Source organism: Agelaius phoeniceus, chromosome 13 (assembly GCF_051311805.1).
Source record: "Agelaius phoeniceus isolate bAgePho1 chromosome 13, bAgePho1.hap1, whole genome shotgun sequence".
Taxonomy (NCBI): Eukaryota; Metazoa; Chordata; class Aves; order Passeriformes; family Icteridae; genus Agelaius; species Agelaius phoeniceus.
The window spans coordinates 1574075-1596854 of record NC_135277.1 but is presented as its reverse complement, the minus strand read 5'-3'; the positions used below and the strand labels follow the sequence as shown (position 1 = coordinate 1596854).

Here is a 22780-nt window from a genome sequence, read left to right as displayed (position 1 = left end):
TGTTTTTTTCCCTGCTCTCGTTGTGCCATCTTAGTTTTTGTGTGCATGTATGTGAGGGGAGGTTTTTCAGCGGGTTTTTTTGCTTCTTTGGAGTTTCATTACAGATGTTGGTGCGGTTTGGCCCTGCACTTGAAATACTGTCAAGAAATGTAGCCCCTAACAAGCTGGGAAATTCTTGAGTTAATGAGGGTTGCCTTTCTCACAGGTGCTACAGCTCTTTGCAGTTTTGGCTTCGGGAGGAGTTTTTAACCAGAGCTTTGAGTGTTTGCTGGTGCCTCGGCAGCCTGGGGGAGATGTGTGCCAGCTGCCTCTCCCCAGCACGCTGGTGATGAGCTCCGTGCCATCCCTGCAGCTTGACCCTGATGAGACCAGGCTGTTTGCACCCCCAGAGGAGCTTCCCCTCTCTTCCCCTCTGGTCTTTGTTGTGTTCACCCTTGGGGCTGCAGCTCCATGCTGGGAACCTCCCTATTTTCTCTGCTCTGGCAAAAACCTCACCTTCCCTGTCACTCCTGCAGGTTACAGAGCTTCTTTAAGCCATGAGATCCCTTCTGCTTTTGGTGTCTGCTGTAGCTTCCAGTGGTGCTTTGGTTTACCCAGAATTGATGGGGGGGGGGGGCGTTCCTCACTAATGCTCTTAAAATTATTCAAAGTCTTCCAGGCAAATGCTTCTCAGAGGAGGCTGTGCCTGCAGCCTTGTGTGTGTGCTTGGCTGGCCAGAGAACCCCAAACTCCAGGGCAGCCCATAAGGTGCAGAGGTGTTTGTGGGCTGCACTTTGCACATGAGTAACACAGGGGGGGCAGAAGTGAAGCTGCTCCATCCCCCTGGGTAGTTTGGAGTCACTGGCTCAGAGAGGAGGGAAGTCCCCACGAGATCCCCACGTGGAGGGAGCTTGGACAGCCTCAGCTTTTGCCAGCCTGGTGCCTTTGGGGGTGTTGGTGGGGTGGGGAGAGATTTTCTTTGTTGTTCTGCTCTGACCTTGGCTCTGCAGGTCCATGAACTGCTCAGTTCCAGTGGTGCCACTCAGGGGTTGTGCAGGCCCTGTGGTTTCACTCTGGGTGTGCTTCACGTGTGTTTTCCTGACTCCTTGGAGGGCAAATTGTGCTACTTGTCAGCAGAGGGGGGAGGTTTTTCTGCTGAAGTGTGAAGCTGCAACGTGGGCACTTCAGTTTGGTTTTGTGTTTGCTTTCTTGGAGAAGCTCCAGTGGAGCTCTTCTCCTCTGAGTAACCCTGGAGGCCTCCTGCACAGCCTGAGCACACGGAATTCCCACAAGAGACACTCCACAAGATTTTTTTTTTTTGAAATAGCAGCCAATTAATAAGAGACTGCTGCTGTAAAGACTCACTCTGTGCTCATTCAGAATGCATTTGATTCTGCCAAACCACATAGAATAGATGGGACAGAGACATGAGCATTTGCAAGGGAGGAGTCAGTATTTCATTTTCCCAGTGACCTGTGAGAGACCCAGAGAGGGTGACTGGTCAAGTGCAATCTACAGAATTCACTGCTGGAGCAACATGGGAATGACGTGGGAGCCCTGGACTGTGGGAAGATTTGTTTTTATCATTTTTTTAAGTTATAGTAAGCAAATCTATACACAGACATGACTGGCCTGATCCAAAGTCTGAGTGCATTTCCCAAACTCCTCCTGAGCTTTGGATCAACTCCTAAGTCTGCAGAGAGGAACAAGGGAGTTGTTTTTTGGGATTGTGGCTGCCCTGGGCTCTGGCTGTGCTGTGAGAAGCAGGATGTCAGGATTGCACATGGGATCCACACACACTTCTCCAAGGTTTAGGCAGAAGGGCTGGAACAACCAGAGGAAATATTGGAAATGTCTGTTTTACAATAGAATATATGTAAGAAATGTTAATCTTCACTGCTGTGAGTTATGATGAAGAATTTCCTGTCTTGTCACTGCAAGATGGAAGATAAAGTTTATTGTTTCTTGTTGCAGTTAGTTTCTCAAAGAACACACACACGGGGTAGTGGGACAGCATTGCACATGTGGCACAAGAGCTGGGAGAGTCTCACCTCTGTTGTTGTCACCCTCCAGGTCTGTGAGTGTCCCTGTGCCTCAGTTTCCTTGCTTTGAAATGGAGCAAACCATTCCTTGGGGCACTGAGACAAGTGAGTGAAAGTGTATCAGAAATGGAAGTGTCTGATGAAATGGGGGCCAGAGAGTTGCATAATTACATTTAAGACAAAATTTCCAGGTTATTGTGGGCATTAAGTTGTGTAATGGTGTAAGAAGGGAAAATTTAATGTTCTTGAAAGCATTGTGTAGAATTTCAGTGTGGTGAGCCATGTTTCTTTTTGGGGATAGAGCAGGGTGCAGAGGCTGCAGTGCATCCCTGTGCCATGGCAGAGAGCAAACTGCAGGGAAAGCTGACCTAAAACCCAAACTGCTTCCTGGAGTGACTCAAGTAGCACTGATCTGGTGGCAAATCCCTGCTAATAATGGGTCAGGATGTGCCAGCAGGGGTTTTAGCACTTGGGAAAGCATTGGATATCCTGCAGGTTGCTTGAGGAAGATCATGCAGCATTACTTAGAACTTCACTTTTTTTTTTTCCCCCCCCCAAAGAAACGAATCCAAATTTTTAGGAGTAAAGGAATCAAAGCTTGTTTTGCCAAGAGTCAAGGGCAGATGAGGAAGAGGAAAAGAGCAGTGAGTAAATATGTTCATTGGTAAGGGATTTTTAAGGCAAAGAAGCAAAGCCAGCGAGTTAAATTTTGGAGTCACAACTATTTTTTAAAATTTTATTGGTGAAGTGTTTGGTCTCTCAGTGACTTCACTCAGATAATTTTGGTCAATTATTTTATATAACTCTGCCTCATGGGAGGGTGCCCTCCCAGGACAGAGGATCTTATAGCACTCTGTGTCCTGATTTGCCACTAAATCAGGAGGAATCTGGGAGTTCCCCAGAGGCATGTGCTGTTTTGGCTGCACCTCTGCACTTCAGAGGGGAATTTGTCCTGCACAGATGGGCAGGGCCACGCTGGGACAGCAGCAGGCAGGGGAAGGGGTAAAAAGGAGAACTCTGCTGAATGGGAGCATTTTGCAGCTCCTCCTGGAGCTTCCTCAGGCTGCCGGTGCCTGTGATGGGCACTCAGCGCTGAGCTGGTGAGGAAAGCAGGGACAGTGATCATTGCTTGCCAAGCTCCAGCATCCAGCAGAGCCCTTTTCCCCCCCTCTCAGCAGGTGAGTGAGAGGAGAAGGATCCTTAGGGAGCAGGCTCTGGCTCAGCAGTCTGGCAGAGAGCAGTGGGGATCTGCTCTGGAGCTCTAGGACTCCAGGATCCCACAGGGCTGGAAGGGACCTCTGGAGATGCTTTAGTCCAGCTGCCCTGCTAAAGGAGCAAGGCTGTTCCCTTCAAAGCTGGTTCTGTGTTGCTCTGGCTTCTGGGCAACTCCAGCCTGCTTTTAGAATTTACCCAAGCTTGGAAGTGTCCCCCAAAAAGCTGAATTTTATTGTGGAGTGTTGTGCCTCAGTGATGTTCTCCAAGGTAACGAGACAGTCTGTCAGTATAACTTTATATCAGTTATAAATGTTAATTAATTTATCATGGTATAAAAGCCATCCTTAGTGATACTGCTGCAGCAACAGTAAGGCTTCTGGCAAAAAAAGATCACAAGAAACACACTTTAATTCAGTTTAATGGGGGGACAGGAGTCCCAAAGCTCTGCATGGGATTTCTGCCAGTTTGAAAGCCAGCCCTGTGCTCCCCTGCCCACCAGCAAATAACACAGAGCCCAAGTGTTCAATGGAGCTGGAGCTGGGTCGTGGTTAAGAGTGAAAGGCCTTGATTGCATAAACAGAGCCAAAACACAAGGAACAATTGGTGGGAGAAAGAACAAGGAGAAAAAAAAAAAAAAAGCCTTCCTAAATCATTTTAATCAGTAACACCCCACATGAAGGAGAGCTTGTTCTTTGGGAATGTGGTCCCACAAGGAGTGGTGAGTACATGCAGCCCACAATTTTGACAAGGTCAAACCATCAATTTTTCACAAGGTTTGTTCTCTATTTGTTGTTTTGGGGACTTGGGTTTGGTTTTTTGGCAAAGCAAGTTGCTTTTACTTTGTGACTTAGTGCATTGTGACTGAAAATGTGCATTTTTCATCAATGGAGAACATACACTTTGATATTTTTGGTACTGTGCCACCCATAAGGGCCATTTAATTAAGAGTTAGACTCAGTGGTCCTTGTGGGTTCCTTCCAGCTTGGAATATTCTGTAACTGCTGCCTGCTGAGCCATTAGGACCAGTTAAGCTCATGGTGACACTGACCTTCATTTATCACCCTTCATACCCAGTCATCAAGATTTCATTGTTTGTAATCTATCACAAAATGCCTTTAAAAAGCAGTTCCTGCTGTGAACAAAACAAAGCAAGCCCAGCGATGGTTATTTGGAAGTGTGCTCTGTTGGTGCATCCTGCATGGAGGCTTTTCCTGTGAAGGAATGTTTGCCATCAGGGGAGGAGTGCACTGGCAGTGCAGTGAGGGGGATCCTCCCACCCTCAGTGCCAGGGAGACTGGGCCCTCCTTCCCACTGGGAGCTCTCAAGGTACCTCAGATTTCTCATCTCCAAAACTCCTTGCCCAGAAGCTGCAGCCCCAGCCCTGAGATTTGTCCTTTCTGTGCTGCTTTTAAAAGAGCCCATTGTGCCTCTGGCCTTCCTGTCTCTGCTCCTTTGTGCCTTTTTCCTGTTCCAGATGTTGTACCACAGGGCTCCTCTGGAACTCCCTGCTCCCTCAGGCTTTAGTTGCTTTTTTGGGGACAGATTGTGACAAGTGGCACAGGAAAGCTGAGCCTCCCTGATGCCTCAGGTTTGAGCTTTTATGTTGTTCAGGTTCTCTGCTGCTTTAGTCTGAGCTTCACATCAGGGGATGGTGAGCTCTGTGCACAGAGCAGGGACACAGAACAATTCCTGCTCCAGCTGGGCACCAAGGACAAATGACCCAAACCTCAGCCCAAGAGCACAAACCCCGTGGGCTGGAGAGAGAAAAACAAGCAGGGTGGGACTGCAGGGGCTAAAGCTGGGATGGGACAATGAACTGCAAGGTGCAAATGGAGCAGAACTGATCCCAGGGACAGAGCCCGTGCCCGGCCGTGCATTTTGGGGCCATTTGGGTTCATCTTGGGTGCAGCCCTGGCTGGGCTCTGGTGCTGCCCAAGGTGGATCCATGGAGGAGATGCTTTGAATGAATCCCTGCTTTATTCTGGAGCTCTGCCCAGCCTCTGCTCCAGCTCAGCCTTCCCAAGGCATTATCCCTCCCAGCCTGGCCCTCTCCTGGTTGCCCACACAGTCCCTCAGCTTCTGCTCTGTACTGAAAAACCTGATTATTCTTCCAAAATTACCATTGTCAGCTTCTTGGGAGACATTTCACTCTTTGTGAGTGGAAACTTCCAGAGCCCATTGCCTTTTGAGCTGTTGGCAGAAGCCAAACCAGTGATTCCATGGGGATTTTTTCCAGTGTGGCAGTGAACGTTCTGTTTTGTGTAACCTGGTTAGTGCTGGGTTCTGGAAGGTGGATCCTGGACAGCCATCCTGCTAAAATAAACACAGTGCTGAAGGAGATCAGCTTGTGGTCAATTAGCAGCACAGAGAATGAATGTGGATCAGTGTTCAGATGTTTGAATTGGAAGTTCTTTATGTGACTTTACAGCCTTGGATGCGCTACCATTTTTTTAAATCCTAAAGAACCATCAAAAAATGTACTTTAAAAGCTCTTTTGAAGGCAGCTTTCTGTATTAAACTGATTGAACTGAGGGCTGGTGATGTCATTTCCCACAAACTTGCTGCAAAACTCCTATAAAAGCCTAATGTTAGGAAAACCACAGCAAAATGAGAGTGTGCCCAAGGAATAATAATGCCATCAGAGGTGGAGTAACAGCACTCTTGCACCAGCCTGGAAGGAGCCCAGGTGGCTTTTCCCTGAGGAGGTGTTTGAAAGCCTCCTGTGCTCCTGGAAGCCTCTTTGTGCAGTGCTGACACTTCTCAGCACGGTGTCCTGAGGATTCCTGTGATCCTGACAGGAGAAAACAGCCTGGTTGTAAAACAGCCTCTTAAAACAAAATGTTCCATGGAGAGCGAGCTGGCAGCACCATTGTGTGCTTTCTTTGAAATGTCTGCTGATTTAAACTTCTGATCTGCTGAGTTTTGGGCTGCTTTGGTGTATTTTTGTGGCTTCCCTTGATGGGTTTTTTTAAGCTTCTCCTTGAAGCAGTGCAGGGGCTCAATGTGCATTAACACCAGCCAGCAATGCCATTCTGGAGCTTTGTCCATATGGGATTTTTACTGCTGGAAAAGGAATATCTTAAAGGATTCTCTGTGTGAAAGTAAGCAAGTTTGGCAAATACATATCACTAAATTTGCCCACACGTGTTGTAAACATTCTGTGTAAAGTGTAAGTCAGACAGGTTTAATGTTGTGACAAAGCAGAGCAAAATAATCTTAGAAAAGAAATGTAATGAATCCTTCTGTGCACCAGGCTCCACTCTCTGTTCCCTCCCCAAAATATCCACCAGGCTGTTTTTAGAGGGCTGTGATAGGATGAACCTGGTGCCTTTTCTGCTGGGCTGAATTTTGGGCTGAGCACTCTGGGATTTCTCTGGTGAAGTACAAACCCAGCTGGGCTTGGGCACTTTGGGCCAGGATTGCTTCAGGGGGTGCACAATCACATTAAATGTGTTGAAACAAGAGAGTAAATGCCCTGCTGGGGTTTGGGCAGTGCCCAGAGGCTCCCACAGAGCTCAAAAAGTCTCTTTTCCCCTTTCCATGGACCTTGTGCAATCATTTCCAGCAGCAGGGCAGAAATCTCTGGATCCTCAGGCAAGGGGGAGTCATCAAGAGCCTTTTTGGATAAGGAAAAACAGGAGGCTGCTGGCTGGGAAATCCTTTCTAGAGCAAAGCAGGCTGGAGTGGTGTTAACTCTGTGTCACTGGGTCCTTCACAGGCTGGTGCAAATTCATCCTTTATTTTTAGGGAAAAGACATTTGCAGTTGCCTTTTCCATCCAGTGAAAACTTGGGCTTTAAGTTTTTTTAACTGTTCCAAGAAAGAAAATGAAATGTTGACTTTAAGCACCTCAGTTAAATACTCCCAAGCTGTGAAAGTGCACATTTAATAGAGGAAAGTTCTGTTTTTAATGCAGTAGTTTGCATTTATAGGAAAGATAAACCCAGTCTGAAGTAACATTTCTCTGAGCCTTTTTTGGTAGAATTTGATCAGTGGTTAAAGTTCCAGGAACACTTCAAAGCAGGCACTTCTCATTGGCCATTTGCAAAATCACCTTCTGAGACTGAGGCTCTGGAAATGCATTTATTCATAGAATATGTCTTGCATTAGTCCTCAGTTGGCCAACAAAATTATCTAAGGCATGTCTGAGGCAGCTACTAAAAAGAAACTTAAAAGACATTACTGTTCTAGTGAAGATGATGCAATCCACTGGAGCTATTATCAGTCTCCAAGTAAAATTAAATACATTCAAATGAACTTGTTCTGAAGGGATTTGATGAATACAGAGCTTTAAAGAAAAGTTGCTTTGAGTGGAGGCCCACCCTTGTTAATTTATTGTGCCTGAAAGCTGAGGTGAAGGGAGGGTGCCTGTCCCCACCCCTGAGCCGAGCCCAGGTTTGCATGGGATGAAAAGGAAGTGACACATGATATTCCATCTTGTTTTCCTCATCTCACAGGCCAGCCCTACAACAGTGGAATCTTTGCAGCAGGAAGCAAAATGCTAAATAAGTTGGCTTTTATTCAGATAGAGCAGAGTGGGGTGAGTGTTCCCTTTAAATCAGAATTCATAGCTGTTGCCTTGAGGTACCTCAGACAGCACTGCCTGCTGGGGCTGAAATAAAATGTTATTTTTATTTGTTGAAACACTTCATTATCTAAGAGAACAGCAGTGTTTTGAGATTTCAAAGTCTCTTTCATCCTAACTGAGCACAGCAAAGCTCTGCCTCCATCCAGGAATTCTGCAGGGCCCTCTGAGGCCAGGCTTAGACTGAAGAGTTAAATTAATGGAGCTGTGAGCAAATGCCCACATGTTCCAAGGCTTCTGCTGATGCCTTGGGAAGGCTGGACAGAGCTCCAGAATAAAGCAGGGATTCATTCCAAGCATCTCCTCCATGGATCCACCTTGGGCAGCACCAGAGCCCAGCCAGGGCTGCACCCAAGATGAACCCAAATGGCCCCAAAATGCACGGCCGGGCACGGGCTCTGTCCCTGGGATCAGTTCTGCTCCATTTGCACCTTGCAGTTCATTGTCCCATTCCAGCTTTAGCCCCTGCAGTCCCATCCTTGTTTTTCTCTCTCCAGCCCATGGGGTTTGTGCTCCTGGGCTGAGGTTTGGGTCATTTGTCCTTGGTGCCCAGCTGGAGCAGGAATTGTTTTGTGTCCCTGCTCTGTGCACAGAGCTCAGCATCCCCTGATGTGAAGCCCCAGACCCCGGTAAAGCAGCACAGAACCTGGAAAATATAAACTCCAAACCTGAGGCATCACTGGGATGCCAGGGTGGGTCAGGAGGGGTCGTTCTGTCACTCGGAGCTCTCCGGGCCCACCCGCACGGGGCTGGCAGGGCTGGGAGCAGGTGCTGCTGCTGCTCCCCACCCCTGTGACAAATGGCACCGAGCACTCCCAGTTCCTGCCTCCACAGCCCTCTGGGGAATGTCTCACGGCTGTCAGAAAACAATTAAGAGGCCATTAGCAGGAAATGCTTTTGCCAAGCCAGCACCTGACACAGCCACGGGATGCACCTTCACTTGTGAATCTCAAAATGCAGCTGCCTTGGTCAGGGGAGCATTCCCTCGATGGCACCCTGGCCCTGCTCCAAATAAAATAAATTTATTTTATTTTATTTTATTTTATTTTACTTTATTTTACTTTATTTTACTTTATTTTTTCATTTTCTTTTTTAATTTAATTTTTCATTTTTTAATTTCCTTTCTATTTCATAATTTTTTTTGTTCTTAATATCAAATGCTCCAAAAAACCCCAATGTCACCTTTTTGCATGGTTTCTATATCTATGCCTCTTGTAGCCATCCATGTTGCTTTTTTAATTACTAAGTAGTAGCTGGCTGAGCAGCCAGAGCTTTTATAGCAGTGAAATCGTTCTGTGTGGGAGGGTGTGGCCCTTGTGGAAGTTTCAAAGGCAAAGACAATCTTATCTTCCTAAAAAATACGAGTAAATAATTAAAAGCAGATTTTTAAAAAATCCCTAAAGAGTCATGATAATTTATCAAGGGCGATCAGCAGAGGAAAGTAGAAAGGATTGATGCTCTTTCCTTTACTCATATACACATTTCCCCACAGCCTTCCCTTCCTGATGCCACTCTGATTTTCAGAAAAAAATGTATATTTTTAGTTCTTAGCATGTATTTTCCCCTCTTTCCTCTCCCTGCCTGTAAAAAGAAATCTTGTATTTCCCAGGATTTGCTCACCTGGACTTCAGCAGCCATGTTTTGAAAGTGAAATCTGATAAATTGCTGCAGGAGGAATGGGATGGGGATGTTTCTGATTTCTTTTCCCCACGAAGCCGTTCACAGCCGGTAGCCAGGAGCTGCTCCTGGGATAACTGCTCCTTCCTGTCTGTCCGTCTCATTGACCTGCTCATCCTGCTGGAAATGCAGATCCTGGCTCGGGCACTTTCTCTTCCCTGCTGCCTGTGTATTGGCCCCGATATTTGGTGTTGGGGTTTAGGGGATTAGTGTGTGCTGCCATAAAACAATGGGCATCCTCAAGAGCCGGGGTGTGAAGGGTGGGATGGAATTTGCTGAATTCATTCCGTGTGCAAATGAGCACAAACAGGTTCAGCTGAGCAGGGAAACAAACCGGGCAGGTTTGGGGAGGCTGCTCTTGTGTGCCTGGCTGGACACCCTCTTCCACCTGGGAGCTTTCCATAGCTCTGGGCACAGGGAGCTCCTGAGCACACATTAAAGTGTCTCTATGCTCCTGGCTTCTGCCCGAGGCTCCTTCAGGCCTTTTTGGTTTGGGAACTGTTATGCATAACTGCATTGATGATTTGGAGTTTTGACATCTGTTTTTGTGCTGTTGGAACTCCTGGAGTGTCTCCAGAGTCCTTGCACACTTGCACAGCAAGGAGCTGCCACTTGTATTTGCAGAAAAGCATTGAGAGCAATGGGGACAATTTTGATAAGGATAAAACACTTAAAAAGCACCTGAAGATTTTGAGAACTTGGGTTTAATTACCAAATCCAGCTAAGCTTTATGTGCTAGAACAAGAAATTCATCTCACTTTGCTCTGTTGGAGAACTGTGTCCCCAGAGCCTCACTTTTTTCTATCTGGTGTGGCTTTTACCATTCTCTCATTTATGCTAAACAAAATATTTTCCCCTTCAAGCCCAGATATTGCAAATGGGAGCAAGGAATGCAGAATGTGATGTATTCCAGTTACCCGGGGCACTTGTGTTTTATCTTTGATTTGTGCTGAGAGAAAGGAGATACCAACAGCTCTTCCCTGGCAGGGAGGAGGAGGAGGAGGAGGAGAAGTATTTTCAGCATTACAACCCCGTGGTGAAACAGCACATCCCCAGGCTGGGTCTCCTGCTGTGGGCAGGACATGGTGCAGAGATGGGGGCAGAGATGGGACCCCAAAGTGCAACTTCCTCACCTCTCCCAACTCCTGAGACAGCTCAGCCACGCTTCCACCAGAGCTTCCCACCACTGTTCCCAAACAGAGAGGGATTTGTGGGGTGAGGAGCACAGGGCTTTGGGACGGAGGCTGCAGGAGGAGCACAGGGCTCTGGGACGGAGGCCTCAGGAGCAGGGGGCTCTGATGGAGGCTGCAGGATCAGGGGCTCTGGGATGGAGGCTGCAGGATCAGGGGCTCTGATGGAGGCTGCAGGAGGAGCAGGGGGCCCTGGGATGGAGGCTGCAGGATCAGGGGCTCTGGGATGGAGGCTGCAGGATCAGGGGCTCTGGGATGGAGGCTGCAGGATCAGGGGCTCTGGTGGAGGCTGCAGGATCAGGGGCTCTGGGATGGAGGCTGCAGGATCAGGGGCTCTGGGATGGAGGCTGCAGGATCAGGGGCTCTGGTGGAGGAGCAGTTGGTGACAAACCCCTGTCCCATTTTTGCCCTGCTGTGCCCAGCGGTGCCGGCTCACACGGGGCTGTTGGCAGAGCTCAGGCAGGATGTGCCCGCGCTGTCTCACTGCATTATCTGCTCCTGGTGTATTTTTAGGCTCTTGCTTCCATGACAAAATATTCAGTGACAGTATATTTGCCCACAAGCCTTTGAAGGTCTGTTTTTGCCTCATGGAAGAGCTGCCATTGTTTGGGATTCAGCCAGCCTTTCAGCAGCAGTGCTGTGTGTTTTGCATGTCATCTCCATAATGTTTCTAGAAACAAACTTTGGGTTGCTTTCAGTAATGCCACGGCTCTGCCTCAGAAAGGTTGAGTTTGTGGCAGGCTGGCTGCTGCTCAGTCCTGGGTGCCAAACAAGTTGTGGGGAATGCTGTGAAAGCAGGGGAGGGTGTGTGCAATTACAGCAAACAGCAGCCTGAGGAGGAGCTGCTCTCCTCCCTCCTGCCGGGGAAGACCTTCCCGGAGATCCCCAGGTCGGGCAGCAGAACCAGAGTGCAGATTGATGTTGCAAGTGCAGGAGCTGAAATGTGAGAAAGTCGTGCTCTGAGGATGGAGACTTCTGGTGTGAAGTCCTGGGCCAGAACTGTGGAACTTTCCACCAGCACTGAGAGCTAATTCCCCAAGCTCAGCATATTCAAAGCCTGAATTCAAAACTCATCTTTTCCATGAGTATTTTTTTTCTCACAAGCTCACAATGGATAAAAATAAAATCTTAAGAACTAATCCAGTTAAGCTTTTTCTTGCCGGCTGAGAAGAGAGGGAGACAGGAGGAACAATGAGCACTTTGTTTCTGTTGTGCAATATCTGGTCAGTGGTCAGATACAGCAGAGGTGAAGGGGTCACATAACCACAGATCATTTGGAGCTGGATGTGCTGCATTACAGGTCTGGGTGGGACATTTTGGAGGGGATAGAACCAGCACAAAGCTGTGTGGGCATGGTGACTTAAAAGACTGAAGAAGACAAATCCTTTTTTTCAGGCTCATCTATAAATCAATTACCATTTGTTCCTTATTAATAATTTAGCTGCCAAGAACGTGCTTATTGCTTTAGAAGAGAGGGAAAAATACAGACTGTCCCTGTACTGAGAAGCTGGCAGGCTCAGAGATGCAAGGCAGCACTCCTGGGAATATCCAGGGGAAACTGTAACCACAGGCTGTATTAATTACTTCAATAATTTTGCACTTTCTGCTCCCTGCAAACCTTTTTGTCTGCTTGCATGGTGTTGATCCTGGTTGGTGCTCTCAGTTTTTAATCAGCCTTCCCAAGGAAACGAGATGGTGAAGGATCATCCTTCCATCTCCTCAGGGCTGGAAGGAATTTCTACACACTGTAATGCTGAGAGCTGCCAAAGGCAGGGAGAGGGGCCCAGGTGGGAGGGAGGAGAAGCCAAAGAGAAGCAGGTGGGGGATGTCCAGTCTGGACATGGAGTTTGGGACTGGCTGCTGGTGGGATGAGCTCTCAAGTGTGTTATAAAAGAGGGCTGGAGTGCCTTAAGGACAAGGGTTTGAACTTAATACCTCTGAGAAGATATGGGACAATGTGAGAGAGGAGGGTGATTGATGGGTCACAGTGATAATTTTAGCAGCTGTGTTTTCTGATGGGTTGGAGGAACAAGATATTTATCTGATGTGCCAGAGAGGAGGAAGAGATTAGTTGGGATGACATAAGGACAGGCAAGTTGTTTTGATTGCTAAAAGGAAAAAGAAGGGGTAGATCTTCACTTGCTTCAGAGGTTTGGATTTTTGGTAGCTTTTTTTCTTTAACTTTTGTATAAGAAAATGTATCAAACAGAAAATGGCTGGGAAGGCTGCTAGGGGTGGTCTGGAGCAGTGGGTCTGGATGGTGAGTAGTTTCTAGGGTAAGGTTTGGTGCAGCAAGTCTGTGCCAGGATGGGGCTGAACCTGGCTGCAGGTGCAGGCAGGGGCTTTGCCATTCCCCAGCCCTGCTGGGGCAGCACAGAGAGACACAACACAGGTGAGGTGCAGAATCAGAGAACAGCAGAAAGGTTTGGATGGGAAGGGACCTTAAATCCCACCCCACTGCATCCCTGCCATGGCAGGGACACCTTCCACTGTCCCAGGCTGCTCCAACCCTGTCCAGGCTGGCCTGGGACATTCCAGGGATCCAGCTCTGGGCACCTGTGCCAGGGCCTGCCCACCCTCCCAGCCAGGAATTCCTTCCTTATGTTGAATCCAAATCTCCCCTCTGCCAGTTGAACCCATTAAGGCACAGAGCTTGAGCTCAGGTGTTCGGGGGTGCTGGAATGCAGAGCAGGGAGCTGCCAGTGCTCTCCTGTAGGGGACAGCACCTGGCACAGGCCTTGGCATGGATTTGAGGCTGGTTTGGGATCAGCTGGCACCCTGGGCTCTGCAGTGTCCTTCCCCTGGAAGCAGCTAGGAGTGACTGCAGCAAGTTCATCTGGGAGAAGGATGTCTGCAGAGGTGGAGGTTGGGGAATGGGATAAGGAGTTGGACTTGCTGGTGTTTAATGTCTCATTGAGAGGGGGAGTTGGATCCTGTTACAAACAGAGCAGACTCTTAGTAAATAGGCTGAGTGCCGTGAGGGGGAGGGTGGTTGGTCACTGCCTCTGTGTATTTTAGAGCAATCACATTTGTTTCACAGAGTTGTTTTTTTGAGGATGGATGTGGGTGGGTGTGTGGACCAAAGGCTTAGTCACGAGGGGAGGGGAAAGAAAACTGTCTTGACTTGTGAAGTCAAATATTTGTGACTTATGCCATTGTTTCCCTATCTTTGTGTAGTTTCTGTCCGTGCTCACATGCTGTGGGAGTGAGCAGTGCTGCTCCATCTGTGTTTGCCATTATTCCTCTTTGCAGCATCCAGGTATTCCCAGAGCATTCCTGCCCTTTTGCACACAGGTCTGTGCTGTGTCCTGACTCTCCTGCCCTGGACAGCCTGGGCAGTGTTTAGGGAAGGTGTAGGGAGTGAGACATCTGCCACCAACAGAACCTGGAGGGTGCTTCAAACCGTGTGGATGATTCAATGGAAAGCCCTCTGCCCTCTGAGTCACTGCTGACCCAGGCACCCAGCAAGTGCATTTTGCTGCTCCAGAGGAGACAGAAAAAGGCCATAATTGAGCCTTACCCCCTCAGTGCCTCATCGTGTTGGTTTGGAGGAGCTGGGTGGTGTTCCTGGGCCTCCTGTCTGTATTTCATCTGCACAGTGATTATGGCTTGCTCAGAAGTTCCCCCAGAGCCTTGATTTGGAGCGAGCAGTGGTGGTCTCATGGTGCCATCAGAGTGCTGGGATGTTGGTGTTGGCTGCCTCACAGGGTTCTGGTGTCCCTCTCATCCTGGCTGCACCACACAGATGGACACATCTGTTTGTGCACTTGGAGAATGCTGAAAACACTGAAGGGTTTGAAAGAGCTGGGAATTGTTTTGTCTTCTCTGGATTCCCATTCTGGGCACAGCAGAGGATGCTGGGCTGCTGCAGGACAGCGCAGGAGGGGTCTCTCCAAAGAACTTCCAGGCTTTATCCAGAATTACTGCCCAGGAAGGTGTGAGGGCTGTGTGGGGCATTCCCAAAGAGCATTCCCTGCCCCTCTGGGGAGTGCCAGAAGCCCCTGCACAGCCCAGCCTGCCCCTGTGTGCCTGGCACCTGCCAAGAGGGGCCAGCAAGGAAATGAGGAAGAAAACCATCCCTTCTTCCTGGAATTCTGCTGGCTGCTTTCCATCATCTGCCTGCCTGTGTCACTGTCCCCCCAGAGCAGCTGCCAGGTGCTTGTCCCCCCCGTGTCACCTTGGCCTTCCAGTGGCTGACAGAGGTTGGTGTGAAAATCAAAAGCAGCTTTAAAATGTGCTCTGGCTTTTTCAAGTACAAACTAATATTTACCTGTGAGTCTGCTTCTCTCCTCATTCTCTCTCCTTGGCAAGCTCCAGACCTGGTTTAAGCTCAATGTTTAAGCATTTACCCAGTGAGGTTCCCAGGATGTGAATATCAAATATTCTTTGGATTTGGAGGGGGGAAGGGGGAGCTGACTGCAGGAAAGGGACCTGAAATGGCTCTCTGTTCCTTAAATGTGAGTTTGGATGCAGTTGATATTTTCAGCTGTTCGTAGTGGACACCTCATGGAAAACTTTTGAAAAACATCTCATTTGGGAACAGTTCTGCATCCTGTGGTGGTTGAAAGGTGACCTGTTTTCATGCTGGGGTTTTTTTCTGGACTGTTCTTTAATCACTTCTTGCCTCAAGCTTTTATTACTGCTGACATTTACATGAAAATAAGGCATTTGTTTATGTTGATTTTAGGCACTTGCTTTTTCCTGCTGCATTTTGTGTCACCCCAGCTGGATTTCCAGGAGCAGGAAGGCCCCTGTGCACACACACGCTGGAGATCCTGTTTGGGTGATAAGAGTGACTGGCTTAGCGTGATCCTGGTGCTGTGGAGAGCTCTTATTCATGGAGCTGCTCTCCCACACATCCTGCATTAGTCAGAGCTCAGCTTTGGAGTTGGACATCATTGCTGCAGGAGCACCAGGGCAGGGAAGAGCCAAGGACAGAGGGAAATGCTGCATCCAGACAGGAATCTGTGGAAAAATCACATTTCTGGCAAGCAGAGAATTCCTTGTGTCCTGCAGCATGGGGGAGATAAGATACTCTTCCCCCTCCTTTTCTCCAAGTTTTTCAGTGTTTTTTAAACATAATCTGTAATTTAGGGAGGCAGAATTTGGCTTCCATGAATAAGATAATTATCTTGGCTGGAGGGGGTGGCTGAGGGAGTGACTTCTGTGAGTGAAAACAGCCCTTGCCCCTGCTCTGGAGAGTCACAGGAAGAAAGGAACCTTTCAGGTAGGCCCCATACACAGCTTCCTTTTTGCTGCTGAGAGTTTGAGGTGGGGGAAAAATATTTCAGCTGAAGCTTCTTCCACCTCTCTGATCCAAAGAACCCATTTTTCTTATTGTAAGAATAGATCAGTGTAATAACCCCAAAAGCAGCAGCACCTCCTGCCTGCCCTCAGCCTCCTCAGAGGTGCTGTAAAAGCTGATTATGAGACAGAGGAGTTTCCAAAACGCTTCCTGCAAACACAGCCAACATTGATTTCACTGGCAATTACCGACAGAAGGGGCTGTTCAATATTAACTTGTGTGAGCTTTTCATGAGCAGCTCCATCTGAAATCTGCAGCACTCCCCATGCCTTTGGGCTGGCTTTTGGGCTGGCTTTTGGGGCTGGTGACTCACAACAGAGCAACTCAGAGTTGTAAAATTAACAGAGCCTGCTTCCAGTACCCTTTTCACCTCAGCACACACCTTGGTTAACTCCTGCTGGAAACTCCTGCTGGAAACTCCGGGGTTTGTTTGGGTCGCTCTGTGTCATCGGGATTAGGGGGAAGCCTGTGGGAATTGCTCTGGGATGAAGCACATGGGAAGTGATTCACCCACAACTGATTCACTGGAGCTGGGAAAGCTCCTCTGGAATACAGAGCTGGGTAAATAATTCCTTGGGAAGAGGGGAGAGCCTATAAGGAACCCAGGAAGATTTTTGCAAGCAAGCTGGGTTTTATTTAAAGGAGACCAGGTCCCCTCACGCGGGGCTGGATCCCAGAGGACATCCCTGGGGAGGAGCTGGAGGAAGTCTGTGGGACCAGGTCCCCTTGTTTGTGGTGTGCTGTTAATTGCTACTGGTTGTGCAAATAATTACATCTGTGAGTGGCTGCTAAGCCAGCTTGAAAAGCAATAGAGCACAGAGCCAGTGGGATTAAGGGAAGACTTGAAAGGCCTCTGTAATTCCAGCAGAGCATTGATCTCTGCCTTAAGTTGCTTTTGAAAATGGGAGATGGGCACTCTGGAAAATTTCACCCTGGATCTCATTATCCGTGTGGGGGAGGTCCAAACACAGATGGGCAAACCTGCAAATAGCTGCTTTTCAAATTACAGGAAAAGCAGCAACATTTTCACTGTATTATAAAGAAAATAACAGCAACGAGCCTTGAGCAGCCTCAAACTATTCCAAACAAGATAATTGGAGGCTGGAGCACAATGTATTTTTAGCTATATCTGCTATAAAGTAAACATGTTCTTTGTCCAGGACCACCAGAAATGTTTCCATAAGAAATGTTGGCTATGCCCCAACTTGATAGAATGCACAAACATTGTCTGAGGAGCCAGTTCCGACTCTGGTATTTATATGAAGGTTCTGTTGAAGGCACTGGGGATTGTATATATTGTGAGGGGGAGGCCAAGGTCTTAAAACTGTCATTTTCCCCCCTCCCTCAGATAATCCCGTTTGCTTTTGTTAGCACACACATATTTGGGGCAGCAATTCTTGGTGTGAGGCTTCTGTCCAAGCACTGTGCAGCACAAGTTTCTTTTTCCTTTCTTTCCTGGGTTCTCTTGCTCTGGTTTATCTGGGTTATATCAACAGCTGATGCTGATTTGCAGAACTCTCTTGATTTCAGTGAAAATAGGAGTGTTTTTTTTCTCTACAGCATCAAGAAGATGCACATAGAAACTGGATATTAAATGTAAATCAGTGTAAGTACCATGGAGGCTGACAGAATAACTGAGCTTTACAGCAGCTTTTTTTGCATTTTTCTTCTTTTTGATTGCCATGTGCTCCAGTAATTCAGTCTCCTTGAAATGCTTTTGTTGTGGATGCACTCTGGGTTATGGAAGATGATCTGAATTTCCTTGGCATTTCCATCCATCCCTTTTCTCCTCCTGAAAGTGCCCTGCCCATGCAAGCCCACGGCCCCATCAGGATGCCTGGAGTCTCCTGGGAGAGGGGAAGTTGCTGCTTTGCTTGGATGAAAGAGTGCTGGGTTTTGGATTTCAGCTCTGGAGTTAAAGACAGGATTCTGGGAAGGAATGACGAGCTCTGATAAATGACTTTTCAAAAAAGCACGTTCAGAAACCTCTCCTGGGTCCACTCCCTGCACCCTTAAGGCTCAAGCACAAATAAATTTCAGTGAGTCTGACACAGATTTGGGCCAATAAACTTTGCTGAAATAAATAAAAGGACCAGGACTGCTTAGAAAAACTGGGTTTCACATTTAGAGGTACCAGGGATGCAATACCTTCAGAAACACAACCTCAAATTCCACTTCACCCCTTATTTTCTATGGAGAAAAGGCAGAAATATTGGAATGTTTAGTAGGAAGTTTGGGAGTGGATTTGTGATTAAGCCTTAATTAAGCATTAGGATATATTCTGTCCTTTCTGGGGTGGGAGGGTGTGTGCTTGGCTCTCTGGGGTATCTTATTTGTTTGCTGTGCTCCCAGCTATCAGGAAAAGGAGGAGCTGAAAGAAATAGAGGGGCATAAAATTACAAAATGGCTAAAAATAGAGGAGAGGGAGCTGGGTTTGGTAGCCACCAACCAATATCCTGTAGCTGGGGCAGAAACAGAAGGGGTGTAAATAACAGAGATCAGTGAAAAATACAGGAGAAAAAACAGTTGGTGATATAGGAGAAAATGAGATCTCTCCATAGCTTCAAAGAAATATGAATTAAACTGAGATTGGAAGGGGGACAAGGCTCTGTGGAGCAGCAACAATGGGCAGAGAGTTTATGGTAAACCAATAAAATGTACTTATGTCTGAATGTGAAATTAGACTCTGAAAAATACGGTCTCAAGGCACCTGCTAAAGAGCTTACTGGAATCTTAATAAATGACTCATGCTGTCATAATCTGATCCTGACATCAACTCCCAGGGCTGGAGTTCTTCAGCTCTGGAGAGGGGGAAGGGGAGGCTGCAAAGACTGGGATGGAAATGGGCAGGTAAAAACCATTCACACAAAAGATTTTGGTAATTTTTGCTATTGTCAGCTCCTTTGCAGACCCAGAACAAATGAGACTCCAGCAGAGGAATTGTGCAGCACCAGAAGAAAAGATGAATTTCCCTTTACCTGGTGCTGTGGGTTGTTTTGTAAAGGATGTGTGGTTTCCTTCCAAATCCAAAAGAGGATTTTAGTGGGAAGAAAGAACCAGATGAGAGATTTACCAGCACAAAACAGGGGTGATCACTGAGAGTATTGAGGGAGAGATTCGCTCTTCTCTCCTCGTCTTGGCTCTGCCACAAACTCTTTTGGGAAAATCCTTTAACTCCATTCATTTTGAGGTTATAAAAACTTCCCCTCTCCATAGACATATGCTGAAAATTACATTTATTAATTATTTTAATCTTCTATAAATTTTAAACAGGAGTGTTAATTATTAGTTTCCTCTCTGGCAGCACATTGCAAACCTCAGCTTGACACAGGGAACTTCTTTTTCCAGGCTTTGAATGACAGCACTGTTAGAAGTGCCCCAGAAATTGGAAAATTCAGCGATGCTGAGCAAATTGAGGGGAAAGAGATGGCAAAGGATCAGCTCTGGAGTTACAAATGTGCTGTGTGGGTCATTTTTTTATTCCCTCTTGTTGATTTGGCCGCTGTTGAGGGAAAGTTGAGATTTTCTCCAAGTGCTCAGTGAAGCCCTGTGGATTCTGCTACAGGAATAAATGCTAATTTCCCTGCTGCAGCCCAGCTGCAGGGCCAGTAAGGAACTACTTACCATGTTCTGTGTTCAGGAGAAAATCACAGCCTGTGGCCACAGTTCTTGGTGAATTTTAGAGCAACTGGCAACTTATTAGTCGTGGGTTTAAAAACCAGCTCCTGCTCTGGTTTTTAAAGTGAATAATTTCACTTTTTCTTCCTGATGGTTTTTTTCCTTCTTTTTTTTTTTTTTTTTTTTTGCACACGTTGGTGTTGCTGGATACTTGAATTTTTCAGGCATTTTGTTCTCTTGCAAGGTTAATGACAGGGATATAAAACTGATGGGGAGGGGAAGGGATTGGATCTCTAATGGAGTAAATCTGAATTTTTCCAACCTGGGTGAAACTATTTGATTCCTTAATCACTTTCCTTAAAAGTGATCTAGGTGATTTTCCTTCCTGGTTTTTGCACCCCTAATTTCAGCTTTGCTTTTACAGCAGGAGAATGGGTGCAAGGAAGAGTTGCAGTATCCATCTAAAGATAGCTGCTAAATGCTCAAAGAGGAACAAATAAAATGACCAAAACCTTTCAGAACGTGGGGTGGGTTTTTTGTCTTTCGCAATCCAGGATCTTACAAATTAAATACAGTTAAAAAAAGCAACCACAAAACAAACCCAACAGAAAAACCCCAACAACAACAAACCCCAAACAAGCAGAAAAAAAACCCAATCAGGCCTGGAAATCAAATTCAGGTTGTGCAATATTCTCCTGTTTAGTTCAGACAGATTGTTTAAAAATAAATCTTCAATGTTGCTGTCATTTTTTTCCCTCTCCTCCCTGGTTTTGCCATTAAAGCCTCACTGTTGCCCTTTGCTCTTTGAGCAGCTTTTGGCCTTGGAGAGGCAGCTTGGAGTGGTAAATTTCCCTAGGAAATGGTTTTTAAGGATGGATCCATCCTAAAGGTGCTCAGCCTGAGGGGGTGTTGGTTCTCAAGGACTCCATGCAGTGCAGGAATACTTGGATGACAAAGCACAAACGTGTTGGTTTTGTGGGAAATGTAGGACTCTTGTATAAGTGTTTAAAATGATTAGGTAGAAGTTGTTTATTGTTTGTATTACACATATATTTATAGATTTTACAGTTGACTAAGTGCACACTTGTTGATTGGTGTCTCTGTCGTGTTCACTCATTTGCTGTTTGTATTTCTTGGAGTGGATGATTGGTTATAGTCCAGGTGTTTCAGTCTTCTGTTATCTGGTTTTTGTGGTCTTGGTATTCGGTTTCTCAGCCTCTTCTTTCTTAATTTAGTACAATTGTTGTTCTAATAGCTTTGACAAATTGCTGGGGCTTTGATAACAAACTTAGCAGCAGGCTGGCTGCTGCCCACTATGGCCTAACCCTGGCAAATACATTGCAACATGCTGGCTTTTAGAGAAAAATCCAGTACTAAATTTTGCCCAAAAATGTTTGGTAGTTTCAAAAGCAATCTTGTTAAATAGTATGGAATAATAAATGTATCAAGGCAGTTGTGCAGGGAGGGCTGCTCAGCCCAGGCTGGTTGGAGGAAAGGTAAAAAGGGAGGAACAGTTCAGTGCCCCAGGGAAATCTGGGGTTAAATTCTGCTGATTGAAATGAAGTCTGGATGTGCTGAGCTCTGGGATGCTTTGGGATCAGCCCTTGGGATCAGCCCGTGCTTCAGAACAGGACCAGGAGAGGGAAGAAGTTGTGTGTGCCCTGGAGACCATTATGGGATGGCTCATGGGACATGTGCTGGGGTCACCCTGGGGCTGCCCTGCCAGAGCAGTGTTGGCTCCTCTCATCTCCTGCCCCACCTCAGCCACATCAGGAGTTGTTCCTTGGGAGAAAAAGCTCCTTGAGGGCTGAGGAAAATGCTCCTGGAGGGCTGGGGCAGGACAGCAGGAGGAAGTGGAGCTGCCCTGTTCCCCAGCCACGTTCCCAAGGACGTGCAGGTGATGCTGGTTTGTCCCCTCCATGGGGAGCCTGAGGAGAGATTTCCCAACCAGGAAAACCCAAGGAACCCCCAGGCCTTTTGGGAATATCATTCCTTTTGCCTTATCTCTTGTGGAGGGGAGGGGGGAGGTTGCTGGATTGGAAAAGAAACCAGATGGCTGTGTCATTGTGAAGTCTCTCAGATAAGAGTGCAGGAATTCCATCTCTGTGCTGTGGGCAGAGCCTGGGTGGGGGCAGGAAGAGCCCTTTCCACCCAGCTGACTGGGGAGGTTGTTATTGGGGAATGCAGGGAGAGCCCCATCCTTGGAAATCAGCCCAAAGTCAAACACATTTTGGGTTAATGCCCACCTCAGCTGCTCAGCCCAAATCCACAGTGTCCACGAGCTGCTGGAGACTGGGAGCAGGAGGAACATTCCCACTGCTGGGATACTTGGAATATTCTCTCTGAGCCTTCTTTTTGCTCTTTTTTCCTCACTTGGATGCAAGGAATGCTGCCAAGCAGGCAGAGGTGAGGGGGGTGGAGAAGCACTCCTGGTTTATTCCTTGTCTCATCTCCTTTTGCTAAATTCAGTTAATATTTTCATATGTATTTTTTTAAAGTTTTTGCAACCTGATTAGTTTTGAGGTCACATCACTGCAGTCTTGGCTGCAGTGAAATCAACACCAGAATTCCCAGCTTTCCCAGAAGCTCAGGTGTAGCCACTCTCCTTGGGAATATTCCCCAAGTTTGGCTGGCATCAGTTGTGCTTTGCCTTGCCTGTTGTTGTAGCAGTGTTTGCAGAGGTGTGTGTGGTACCAAGCTCTGCCAGAGGAGCTTTTGGGAAAACTCTGTTAGGGCAGCCAAGATGAGCCCAGCCTCTTTGGGATAATTGTTTGTGTGCTTTGCTTTGGGTTCACTTTGTTTTTCTGACTCTCCTGCCAACACAAAGAACCAGGGGAAATAATTCCGAGTAAAATTTCAATTTTCTGTATTTTTCTCTCTCCTTGACAAATTAAAAAAGATAAATATTTCATTTCACCAAAGCCCTGAAGTGTTTCATTTGGGTCATTAGGAAAAGCAAGGGAAATGAAGGGTTAGACTTCAAAGGAAGTGCCTGGGGGGCAGCTCCCATTCATCCAGGGTGGAGGAGACCCTGCTCCAGCTTTTTGCTCTGCTGGAGAGGAGCTGAAAACTCCTGTCCTGCTTCCTGGGAAGGTTTGCTAGGAAAAGGCTGTTCTGGGGTGAGGGTGGGATTAGCTGAAAAATGAGCTGGAGGAGACACAGGGTAGATG

At 47.2% G+C, this 22780-nt stretch overlaps 1 protein-coding gene across 3 annotated transcripts in view; it reads left to right on the top strand.

Moving 5' to 3' along the window:
- SMAD3 (SMAD family member 3) overlaps window positions 1-22780 on the top strand; it is a 67652-nt gene that overhangs the window by 26279 nt on the left and 18593 nt on the right. The window lies entirely within an intron of this gene.